We start from the raw sequence: 10,349 nt of genomic DNA, 5'->3' as shown, positions 1-10,349 counted from the left end.
TTCCGGCGGCCACCACCTTGCCACGCGCCTTGCCCCTGGCAGACGCAGAGGATCCGGCACCACTTCCACCGACCATGAAAAAAGAGAAGAAGCAATTAAAAAGGAAGTACCTGATACTCCTCCTCAGAAAACAACCCTACCAAAGAAGGGACTACCGGAAATGACGACGGCGACGGAAGCGCAAAAGAGAAAGGAGGTAAAGGGAACCAAGAAAAGCTCTCGTACTCGAGAAGTCAGAAGAAAGACAGGAAAGAGGCGCGAGAAGAGAGAAAGGCTAAAACTCTCCCCGAAATTCAAAACTGACGCGACACGTGTCAGTTGAAAGGCACTCCCGACGACACACTTATTACCAAACCATCATTAAAAAATCGTCACTGCCCCCAATACGTCAATCAAACGTCTCCAGAGCATGAACAGTCGCGACACGTGGCGAGCCTCCAGCTAGCGTACGCGCAAAGCCACCTCTCCTCTCACGAGCCCGACCTTAACTCCTCGGCCTACGGCCTTCGGAGCTCGGGGGGCTAGTGTACTTACCGTATTTCGCACCGGGGCTCTCAGCCCGGGTTGACATTATAAGGGTCATCCCGGGCACGCGTTGAACAACGTCAGCCCGGAATCCGGACAGATCACGCCCGAGCCCGGAGATCTCGTCCCAGGCTAAAACCGTTCTCCAATTATACCATATTATGTCACAACGTGATCATATCATATTATATGATATCGTATCATATCATATCTTATCTCAGGCCCAAGACAACCCTAACTCACACAAAGGTATGTGCATTATATATACGAGACTCATACTCATACAAACCCTAACTTTAGCATTAGAGTCTCTTTTGCAGGTACCTCCCCCATCTCAGAGCACCAATACACCCAGCGAAGGAGGCTCACCAATCTTACCCGGCGGATCAGCTCTACAGTAGATTTCCGGTAAGAACACTATTATTTAGTTTACTATATATATATATATATATATGTTAGTGTTATGTTTTACATAATTTATTATATTTCTGTATTATTATTTAATTTTTTCTTATTACATTTAATACATTATATGTTATACTAAACTTATTTCAAGAAAAGGCCTAACAGACTTCATTGGGAAAAAAAAAAAAAGACAAAAACTTAAAACTTTGGGTGCATTGGCCCAATTCTGTAAACCATAACCCTTTCTTAAAGATTTCAAGTGGAACACAAGTCACTGTTGTCTGAAAAATGGAAAAAGAAATATCCTTTTAGGTTTTTGAACATTGCTAGGAATCGGATTTAGCAAGGAACCATTCCTTGAGAGTTGAATTTGAAACCATGTCCGAACAGCGCATCGTCCTGGTGATCTTCCCCGCACAGGGCCAAATAAACCCTGCTCTTCAGTTCGCGAAGCGAGTCATTTCCATGGGTGCACGTGTCACTCTCCCGATCCCTCTCCACCTCCACCGGCGCATCGCCAGCAAAACCTCCATCCCTGGCCTCTCCCTCGCCCCCTTCTCCGACGGCTACGATGAGGGCTTCAACCCGGTCGATGCCGACGACTCAGCTTTAACCCTCCACGCCACCCAACTCCAGCAACGCGCCTCTGACTTCATCTCCCATCTCATACTCTCAAGCGCCAAAGAGGGTAACCCCTTCACTTGCTTCCTCCACACCTTGCTCATCCCCTGGGCCCCACAGCTTGCGCGTCGCTTCAACTTCCCGTCAGCCATGCTCTGGATCCAACCCGCCACCGTGTTAAACATCCTCTACCACTACTTCCACGGTTACGCCGATCACATCAACGATAAAAGTAAAAGTAAAACCAGCGCCATTCTGCTTCCGGGCTTCTCTTTCTCTCTCTCACCACGTGACATACCCTCTTCTTTATTGCAGCGGGAACCGGCTTTATCGTCTTTTCTTTTTACCTTGTTTAAAGAGCAGATTCACCAGCTTGACCTAGATCCCAACCCTATTGTACTCGTCAACACCTTTGAAGCATTGGAAGAAGAGGCGCTGAGCGGCGTTGATAAGCTCAACATGATCCCCATCGGGCCGTTCATTCCTTCCGCCTTCTTGGACGGGAAGGACCCTCGTGATACTTCCTTCGGTGCTGACATTTTTCCAGTTTCAAGTGATTGCGTAGAGTGGCTTGACTCGAAGCAAGAGAATTAGGTTGAATGTAATTTTTTTTTAGTACAGCCTATGATTTGAGAAAAATGTATGTATTTTTCTTTTAAGTGATAATGTAAATCATTATCTAATCTTTAACTTTGACAATCAATTTATAGTTGAATTTCTCACTATATATATATTTATATATATATTTTTATTAAACTCTCAAGAATCGAGTGTAATATATATATATATATATATTTTTTAACACTGCTGCAAACACCTACTAGTATCTCTCACGTTTTTTTTTTTCACTCTATTTATATTATATCTAGGTAGGCTTAAATATATTTCAAGTATATGTAAAATAATGATTTTTTAAAAATATTTATAAACTTTTTTTCTTTAGTTTCCATATCCCTTAAAAAATATAAAATTACTATTTTTCATCTCCACTATTATATGACATTTATTTGTGACTTAATTATATTTTAATAAAAGTTAATTATACGATCATCTCAAATGATACTTATTAATGTGGTATAATATATGATATCTCTAATTTATTATTATTAATCAGGTATACATGTTTTCCATTATTAGCGATTTGTATTTTTTTCGTTAAATTAGAAATCTACTTAAAATTTAATGTTGTATCATCTAATATAAAGATAACAACCATATACTTGAGAGGTACTTAAATAACAGCACATTGACCACAATCTTTAATAGTAGAATTTTAACTTTTATTATACACAAAATAATTATTGGAAATGTTTCGTAAGAGGTGTTTTTTTATACCCATTTTAACGGAGGTCTAAAATATTTAAATTTGTAATATTAATGTTTAGGGTTGAAGGCTTGGAATTTAGGATTTAACATATTAATTTTAAAATTGTAAAATTAAATTATACTTAAAAACAGGGGATGTAGCTCAAATGGTATAGCGCTCGCTTTGCATGCGAGAGGCACAGGGTTCGATCCCCTGCATCTCCAATTCTTTCTTTTTACAAAAACAGTTGAAATAAATAGATAGGAAGATTAATAAAGTAATTTAGTTGAATTTAAATAGATTATTATTATTATTATTATTATTATATATAAATATATATAACAAAAATATTTTTAAGATTAATAAAGTAATTTGGTTGAATTTAAATAGGTTATTATTATTATTATATATATAAATATATATAACAAAAATATTTAAAAATTATTAATATCTAAAAAATTAGTTAATGTTATATTTGATTTCATTTTGAATTGAGTCTTATTTATTTAAGAATGATTAATTTTCTATATTATTTTTTATTATTTAAAATTTTAAAGATAAAATTGTTTAAAAAATTTGTATATTAAATAAAATAATCCTCTTCATTATATTATAAATTAATGTATGAAATGATATATATTTATTATTACTAGTGAGGTCAAGGTACTTTGTGTCTCTATTAAAAATAAAATAAAAATAAAAATTAAATAATAAAAATATATTGAACCAAGGTAAAAAAATAAAAGGTATAATGGGAAAAAAAAAGTAGACACCAAGATAATTACTTAAAAAGATATCCCTTTTATATATTAGTATAGATTAAATAAATTATATATATATATATTAGTATTAAAATATTATCAATAACCTAATAAAAAAAGTCAATAATGTTATTAATATATTCATACACAAAGTCAGGGGTTTCAATCCTGCCTTGCGTATGCAGTTGCGTTAAATCTTTAGAATAGTTATCTCACCCTTTGAGATGCCTCAAACGTAGCGAGGAGATTAGTCACTGCTATCGGCGGTGGATACTCCAAGGACGAACTAAAAAAAAAAAAACTTCATAAATATAAAATTATTATATATTAATATATATTTACAAAAATATAATCATATATATTAGATACAAATAAATATGTTAGAAGAAAATTAATTAGAAATAATCATCTGTTAGCACAACATCAATAAAAATTATTAATATTAATAAATTAAATTAAATTGCACAATTATGATAATTAAATGATTAAGATTATTCAATCAAAAATTAAAGTGACAAAATTATACAATTATTATATTTAAGGGACCAAAAATGTTATTAAATTATTTCATTTATTACTACAAGAAAAATGCAAATTATCGATGGATAATTTCTGACGAATACAAATCTAACGAAAAATTTATATTTTCGATAGATTTTATCAACGAAAAAAAACTTCGTAGAAAAATTTATATTACCGATGGATAATTTTCGACGGATACAAATCTATCGAAAAATTTATATTTCTAATGGATTTTATCGATGGATAATTTTTTACGGATACAAATCTATCAAAAAATTTATATTTTTGACGGATACAAATCTATCGAAAAATTATATTTTCGATGTGTGAGACCCCTATCTTTTCTTTTTCCATTCCACCCTTCCCCACTCTAACTCTCTTTCACTCTTACTCACTTTCCTACCCTTGCTGCGTTGGTTCCGTTTTTCCTGGATTCTTGGGTGTAGGTGCTGATTTGGTGTTAGAAGCTAGTTGAAGTTCTCATTCCTCCGTTGTTCTTCGTTCAAGCTTCATTTCTTCTCGTTCTTCTTTGTCTTCTCGTCCCGGAGCTCGGATTTCTTCTACCGAGGTAAGGGAAGCTAGTTACCTTGCTGTTTTTGGTTGGGAATGAGTCTTAGATACTCATTTGCTGCTTGTTGATGGATGATCTTGGGCTGAGATTGCTGAAAAATTATCAATTGGGGTTTTCGGGTTTTGTGGGGTTTTGAAGAAATTTTGGGTTTTTCTTGTTTTATGGTTGCATGTGAAAAAGGTTGGTGTTTTTGAATTCTTGGTTGAAAATGTGGTACTTTGGCTGGAATGCATGTGGTTTTTCTGTTGATTCTCGCAGGGTTTTTGGCAAAATTTTGAACTTGGATGGGTTGCTAATGAGCCTTGCGCTGAGCGCGGTTCTTCGCACCGGGCGCGAGACCACCTGGGGGCTTCCTTTTGACAATCCCGTCGGGCGCAAAGATGTGTGCGCCGGGCGAGCTTGAGAAGGTGAGCCTCTAGTTGGCCCACGTCGGGCGGGTCAGGAATCGTGCCGAGCGCGCAGGCAACATTTTGGGTGGTGGTTCTACGCTGAGCGCGACCCTGGTTACGCTGAGCGCGAGACTCCTTGGGAGTCTTTGCCAAGAGGGCGCTGGGCGCAATTCAAATTGCGCTGGGCGCGAGACCAAGGGGAGGTCTCTGCCTTTCCCGCGCTAGGCGTGGGTCCAGGCACGCTGGGCGTGTGGGACTCCATGGAGTCTCTGCCTGGCAAGCGCTGGGCGCAATTTTCAATTGCGCCAGGCGCGTGAGGGGCCATGCCGGGCGCGAGCAGTCTTGCGCTGGGCGTGTTGGCCCCTGATGCTCTCTGTTTGAGCTACGCTGGGCGCGACCTTGGTTGCGCTGGGCGCGTAGAAGAATGTTGAATTGATATGCTTTTATTCGTTAAACTTTGCCGAAAATGATGATTATGCTGTGCTGAATAGATGTTAATGCTGCGCTGAGCTGGCTGCTATTGATGAATTTAAATGTTGTATTATATGATTTTGCTGTGCTCTAGAATGATGAGCTGAGGTGTGAGTAGTAGGCTGTGTTGAATACTACCTAGCTGTGTTGTAAGCTGTTTTGATGTGTTGTGCTGTATAATTTCGGAGCTGTATGTTGTTCTAGCCGCTATGTCGGTGCTGTTATAGCCACTATTGTGGTGTTATTCTAGCCGCTATGTCGGTGCTGTTATAGCCACTATCGTGGTGCTGTTCTAGCTGTTATGTCGGTGTTGTTAGTCACTATTGTGGTGCTGTTATAGCCGCTGAGCGGTGCTGATATTGCTAAATTGCTATGGTGTAGTATAAGTTGTGCGAGTGTGCTAATAGCTGTAGATGTTTCTATTCACATATTTATATAGGTATGTTGATTTCTTTACACTAGCTTACCCTTGTTGTCTCCTTGATGTTTGGACTGCAATGATCATACTTTGTATGGGAGCAGAGCAGGGATAGGTTAGTGGCTGGCGATAGGTCTATAGCTGGTTGATGGAGCTGATTTGTTTTAGACATTTTGTTGTTTTAGCTACTGGGTGTAGTAGCTTTGATGTATTTTGTTATACACTCTAACTCTAGTCGGATTGGAACCTTGTATATACATATATTCTAGATCCTATATTATATGCTTGTTCTATCTTTCTGGTGTTTTCGGTGTGATGTGCCGTGTGTAGTGACTAGCTGGGTCGTTACACGATGAATATATCCGTCGATAATTTCTGACAAATACAAATATTTTGAAAAAATTATATTTTTGATGGAAAAAATTCGTAGGAAAAATTGTATTATCAATGAAATATTTCTAATGAATTTATATTTGTTGAAAATGTAAGAATTTTTTACGAAATTTTTTTATAGGTGTTTAAGTCGAAATTTTCCGAGGCAATGTTACTAATGGATATTAGTTTGTCAAAAATGTTTAATAATCTATCGAAAATTGCATTCATCGAAAATGTTTAATATTCTGTTCGGTAACAATAAAGAGGATTAAAATTGACAATCATATATTAAAAAAATGAATATATATATATATATATATATATATTCTAATAAATTATTATCTAAAAAAGACTACTAATTAATTATATATATATATATATATATATATATATATATATATATATATATATATAAAGAGAGAGCGAGAGAGAAGGAATCAAATAACTCACAAAGTAACTCTCGATAAAGTTATTTCACTCAATAACTCATGGTGTATGTTGAATTTCATTGATCCAACTGTTAAATTAAAAGTTATTAAATTTCACTAATAATTAATATAGAAAAAAATTGGTTAGCTTTGGAATAAATTATTTTCTAACAATATAGTTGAAAAATTAATTATTTTAAATTATTTAATATAATCTTATTGACAATTTACTATATGATCTTGATATTTTTGTATAACTTATATCCGATTTTAAATTTGATATGAAAATATTATGATATAATTAGATAAGATTTTAAATTAATATTTTATTAATGGTTGATAATTAGAAAATAAAACAATGATAAATACATTTTTTTAATGTTATATCTTAGATTTAAGATAAATAAATATATTAAGTTAATTAATAATTTGTTTAAAATGTTAAAATTTAATTTGTAAGTATGTAATAAATAGATATTTATAATTTTATAAATTATATTATCATTATAAATTATAAAAGTAATATTTTAAAATATATAAATTATTATTTAAACTTTTAAATTTATAATAAATATTTAAATTGTATCATTATATTAATTTTAAATAGAAATAAGTAGATTATTAATTATAAAAGTAAGTATATATACAAATAAAGATTAATTAAATATAATATAATTATTATTACTGGTTAATATAATTATTATATATATTATTATATTTTTGTAACAGTCCAGACACACAAAAATGAGAGGGATTTATAGATAGTACAAATATGAGATTGTATAGTTGAGGATTACTTAAATTAATTAATTTATACTATCTGTGCTAACAATATGCATCTACTTTTTGGTAGCTTATCTCATTAGAATTCCACGATTAAGCGCGTTTGATTTAGAGTAATTTAGAGATAGGTGATCTTTTGAGGAGTTTCCCAAAAAATGTGCGAGTAAGGACAAAACATGCTGAAAAGTGTCATGAAATAGAGCCCTTGAGAGGTTAATTTGAAAGGTGTTACATTAATGAATTTATTAAAATTAAACAGTAAATCCATCGGAAATCACATAATGGTTTTCAAACAAAACCGACGGATATTTCGTCAAAAATTCCTGATGGATTAAATTGTTTCGACAATTTTTTTTTTTCTAATGCCCCTTTCCCAACAGATTTGCATCCGTCAGAAATCTGTCGAAAATGTTCTTTTTCCAACGGATATTCCTTTTTACCTATAAATTATGTCTGTTGAAAATTTATGTTTTTTTTGTAGATTCCAATTATTGTCTTAATATAAAGATATTTTGAGTTATAAATATTAATTAAAGTTGTCGACTTTATAAGATTTTCTAAACTATATTCCCAAATGTATACTTTTTAACTCAATAATCATAACTCAATTTTATTAATTGCACACAAAGAAAACACATAAATACCATGGTATGTTTATACCAAAATTTTTAGAACAAAGCACAACTCTAACTAAAACTCACTTCTCCCAATCCAATATATAAAAACATATATTAAATCCTAAAATTACTTTATTATACTATCAATTACTCGAGTCCAGCATTAATTTTAATTATTCATACAACATCAATCTATGCCTTGCTCTATAAATGAAGGGTTTCCTACTAAAATTACAAATACTCATAGATCCCCAACTAATTCAAATTACATGCAAATACTAATATTATAATTCAAACATCACATATAGTGCATATAATTACATACTGTTATTAACTACTCACATAATTTCACCCAAACGCATTTTGTTAAAGTTCTCATTTGAATTCACAAACAACTCAAGTTACACAAAATAAATTCAATGTGCAAAATTAACCATATAGATATATAGTAGCTTCAATTAAATAGTTTAAGAGTCATATGACAGACAAAATATCATCACAAATCATAATTGAGATTTCTCCCTTTCACAACATGCGAATAATAAAGACGAGATTAAGGACTAACCTCATTACCCAACATGTATTTCACACTCAGAGTAAGACTACTTACTTTTCCTTTACCACGATGAGTACTAGACGAAGGACGTGAATCTCTAGTGTGATATCTCACAAAATCAGGTTCCCCTTCCCATTTTTTAGAACATACACTTATAATGAAAAAGATGAGAAATATAAAAAAATAAAAAATTTTGTAATCCCTTTTTAAAAACTTGACCCTCATTTAACCTTTTAGTATAATAACTCTTACCATGGTCACACTTCTTTTTCCTCATATATTAAAAATTATAATAATATAAAATAAACATATTTCTTCTAACACAATTATAAATAAAATAAAATACAATAAAAATATTTTCTAAAATACATTTAATTACATAACTAATTAAAACACATATTTTTTTTAATAATATACAAAATATTGTTGCAAATATTTGTTACTTAATTAAAAACACTCATAATAATCAAAAGTCTCTAAAATAATTTATAAAACTCATTTAATAAATTAAAATATATATCCTTTTAATAATTTTAAAATTTTAGAATGTTAAAAACCATATATGTCATAACTAATTATAATTTCTTTTTATACTTAGCATTCTTGTAATTATAGCACTTTTTTGTAGTGAATATCATACAAAATAGTGAGGAGATAAATTATAAGTTACTCCTTTTAAATAAACGTATTCTTATAATCCTTTTAATACTATTTTATAATATGTTTTCATTCTCAATAAAATAAATGAATTTAATTTTGATTCATATAAAGTTGTTTTTTTTTATCTTTCTAAATCTTGTTAATATATTTTTCAAAATTAAATAATTATAATAAAACACATAAAAAGATGATAAATTCATTCTTTTATGAAAATTGGGTCATATTATAGTATATTATGTATGTGTGTTTTCTTGCTAACTCATTACTGTGATAATTAAAAATAGTGTACTATAATTTCTCTTGAGACAATGTGTGACACCTTCTACCCCAACATTAATACACAATAAATGTAAACAAAATATTGTTTCTTTTTCTTTTTGAGTAAATAAAATCTTTCATAGTTTAATAACATCTTTCATGTATAAAACAATTGTTTCAAATCTCATAAGGTAGAAGATTCACATTCGTAATTCATCAATAATAAAAAGTCAAATATAAGTATTAAACTCAAGAAATCATATAAAGGAGAATATATATTTATTCCAGCAAAGGTGGCAGTGCCTCCTAGTTAGGAACTAATTTATAATTTTCAAATCATGTAATAAAAGAAATATGACAAAGATGTACATTTTGGTCTTTTCTCAAGAACGTTTAAAATTACAAAAGAAGAGAAGATTACAGCTTTTTAAAACAATAGCATCTAAAATAAGCCTAGTTATGCCCGATGTCACATCCTATCAGAGCTTGCCCAACTGAAGCCTTAAGCCTCATCACCAACATCCTCATGATGTTGATCACCTGCAACATAATTTAAACATATACAAAAACAACAAGGGAGTGAGAAATATCTCACTCAGTTTTAGGTGCAGAAATAAAGGTTAAATAGCCCACACACACACAACAAATATAAGTCACATGTAAATAACATACATAAATAATCA

The 10,349-nt window shown here is 31.8% G+C and overlaps 1 non-coding gene and 1 pseudogene across 1 annotated transcript; both read left to right on the top strand.

Annotated features, from left to right (window-relative positions):
* Positions 1 to 1,160: 1,160 nt before the first annotated feature.
* LOC109809533 (phloretin 4'-O-glucosyltransferase pseudogene) lies at positions 1,161 to 2,273 on the top strand (annotated as a pseudogene).
* A 735-nt stretch (positions 2,274 to 3,008) lies between these two features.
* Positions 3,009 to 3,081, top strand: TRNAA-UGC (transfer RNA alanine (anticodon UGC)). Its single transcript has one exon. It is a non-coding gene; the product is annotated as a tRNA-Ala (tRNA).
* Positions 3,082 to 10,349: the final 7,268 nt, after the last annotated feature.

The sequence above is a fragment of the Cajanus cajan genome, chromosome 2, assembly GCF_000230855.2.
Source record: "Cajanus cajan strain Asha chromosome 2, NIPB_CcT2T_4, whole genome shotgun sequence".
NCBI lineage: Eukaryota > Viridiplantae > Streptophyta > Magnoliopsida > Fabales > Fabaceae > Cajanus > Cajanus cajan.
This window is presented reverse-complemented; position numbering and strand designations above follow the sequence as displayed.